General features: G+C 35.4%; 1 non-coding gene across 1 annotated transcript; it reads left to right on the top strand.

The window, feature by feature from the left end:
* Positions 1–370: 370 nt before the first annotated feature.
* Trnas-cga (transfer RNA serine (anticodon CGA)) lies at positions 371–445 on the top strand. Its single transcript has one exon. It is a non-coding gene; the product is annotated as a tRNA-Ser (tRNA).
* The last annotated feature ends 2,276 nt before the right edge of the window (positions 446–2,721 follow it).

Here is a 2,721-nt window from a genome sequence, read left to right as displayed (position 1 = left end):
GATCAACATTCACCATTTAAATTTATGTACTTCTTTTGAAATAGTTCCATTGTGCATAGAGCTGATTATGAAAATGCTGTTTCTGGATTGCCCGTCTGCAGCTCATGCAAATTCTTCTTGTCTGCTTCGATCCTCTTGATCTAGGATTCTCAGTGCAGGCAAACTCATGAACAGATGGGGGTTATTAATGTAATTATCCATATATAAACTTTGTCTCCCTTATAACAATTCTTTAATGTGCAGTTAGAATACACATTTGTGAACAATACTGTTTGAACAATACTGTTTCGCAGAAGAGCTTCTGTAAAGTTTGGAAGGTAGGAGACGGATACTGGCAGAAGTAAAGCTGTGAGTACCGGTCGTGAGTCGTGCTTCGGTAGCTCAGTTGGTAGAGCACTTGCCCTCGAAAGGCAAAGGTCCCGAGTTCGAGTCTCGGTCGGGTACACAGTTTTAATCTGCCAGGAAGTTTCAATACTAACATGGTGGAACTCGTCATATGTCTGCCCGCTACCACTTAATCATTTGAAGCGTGTATTTCTCCTTTTTTGTTTCTATCCCAACATTATCATTGACACAAAATAACTTATTATTTTAGCATTGGTTTTATATGGCTTACATGTATAAAAGAAAAGAATGAAGAAAAACAAGAAATAATAATAATGTGATCCATTACAATGGCCCACACTGTGCACTGATGTCATACAGAGGTGCACAGTGTCTGAGCTTATTTATCGTCTTTTTCGGCCGTTGGAGTTATCTTATATGATTATCAATTTGTATGGGCGTGTCAGCTTCCCTTAACACATACATATGTAAGTTTTCTTTCATAACAAAGTATTTGCCATAACTGCATAGTCCCAATATTGTCAGTCAGTATCTGCCAAGTGTTTAGCTTGTGAAGCCTGTGTGCACAGCTCGATGTCTGCTACTGCCCCAGCTCACTGCATATGTTTAATACAAAGTCAGAGTGTCCATGTCGTGTGTTCACAGTAGCCTTCAGTGCACAAATTCATGAAGCTCATGTTCAGCAGTTAACCCTTTGTGAATTCTTCAATGCAGTGACAACTGGTTTCCATATCAGCGGCCTGAAGAATTTATTTCATCTCATTGCTCTCACTTATTCAGCGGGCACACCAGCCAAACATATGGCATCCATTGATAAGGTAAGTTTCTTGCTGCTTTTATGATGTCGTCGAGCACAGAAAATTCATGTTTTCACAACGTTGTTGAGCACAGAAAACTCATGTTACATGAAGTACTTTCATCTTTACTTTATCACGCGCACACCCATCTATCTCACACACACACTTAACACTTTGCAGGCAGGTTTTGGATGTTTTTGTGCTTTGTTGTTGAGCATATTTCATACCATTGCATTACACAAAGTTTCTGTAGTGTCCTTTCCACATACCATACACAAAAAAAAGAAAAAGTTACAAAACTAAACTTATCCTATTTATTTGCTGACATGCCATTATCGTTGCTTATATACATTATAGTGTGATTGTTATTTTGTTTTAGTACATTTTGTTAAATTATAATTTTGTTACATAGTCCAATTACAATTATATGAATACACTTTTTACTCTCATTTAGTTTTACATTATTTACACGGCATTCATACAATAAGAAATTCTGTTTTCCTTTATGGTATAAATCAACATATATTTCATTTCAATTTACAGTAACTTCGTGTCGGAGAATATCTATCAATTCCAAAGAATTAAGGAAATAAACAATAGTCAATACAATAGATTCTGTATTCTGCTCAAATAACTATGCATGGCCTTGCCTCTCTAGCAAACTCCAGTAAAGCTCTACACACTACAGGGGTGAGGAAATTTCACAGAAAGGCATTCATGTGCTCAGTTACATTTCCTTACTGGTCTTAATTGTGTTCCCAAGAACAAAATAGTTTGTTGTTTATAAATGCAATGCAAATCTGATGAAATCAATCATATCAAATACTTATTCAGTGTTTTAAGTGTTGTTATGTTCATTGTATAAAGGATAACCATTTCATTTGCTGAGGTATACAGAGGTGCATCATCAATACTATATGTTATGTACAATGAGTGTAAAACAGTGTTTACATAAGTAACAAATGTGCAAAAAGAAATTCAATGTAAATGTGTTTGAGGCTTTCATGGGTAGTCGACATTCACAGTAATGTGGTTTCGACTCCTTAATTGTTTGGTAGTGCTCCACCTGAGTTCAGCATTATGATATGTGACATACTGCAACTGTTTTCCTCTCAACATACTTTCACACTATCACATTCATACATATTATAAATTTACAACTATATTTAGTTGCGGTGCAGTCCTTTCTTATGTTTATATGGTACCTAACACTCTACAAGCATTTATCTTTCTTCACTTTATGATGTGTCGATGCATCATTCTCTGGAAGAAAAAACTTAATACTAACTTAAAACTAAATATGCATATAAAAGTTTATAGTGGTTTGATGGCTACTAATACCTCTTTCATACATTCAACTATGTATTCATTCATTTCAGTGTGCAGTTGTGCCTTCAAAAACTCATTTAATGTCACATGTGTGCCTCTACTTACCTTATTAATCTGAAAGATAAAGTATATTACAGGCATGGTGCACCCTCTTATTCAGTTTGCCACTTATATTGTACGTGCTTGTTTATCTGCAGCAAGGCCTTCCTGGTCCATCAAAAATAATTAGTGTATATATATATATATATAT

Source organism: Schistocerca gregaria, chromosome 8 (assembly GCF_023897955.1).
Source record: "Schistocerca gregaria isolate iqSchGreg1 chromosome 8, iqSchGreg1.2, whole genome shotgun sequence".
Lineage (NCBI taxonomy): Eukaryota > Metazoa > Arthropoda > Insecta > Orthoptera > Acrididae > Schistocerca > Schistocerca gregaria.
Note: the sequence above shows the minus strand (reverse complement) of the source record. Positions and strands in the feature narration are given on the sequence as shown.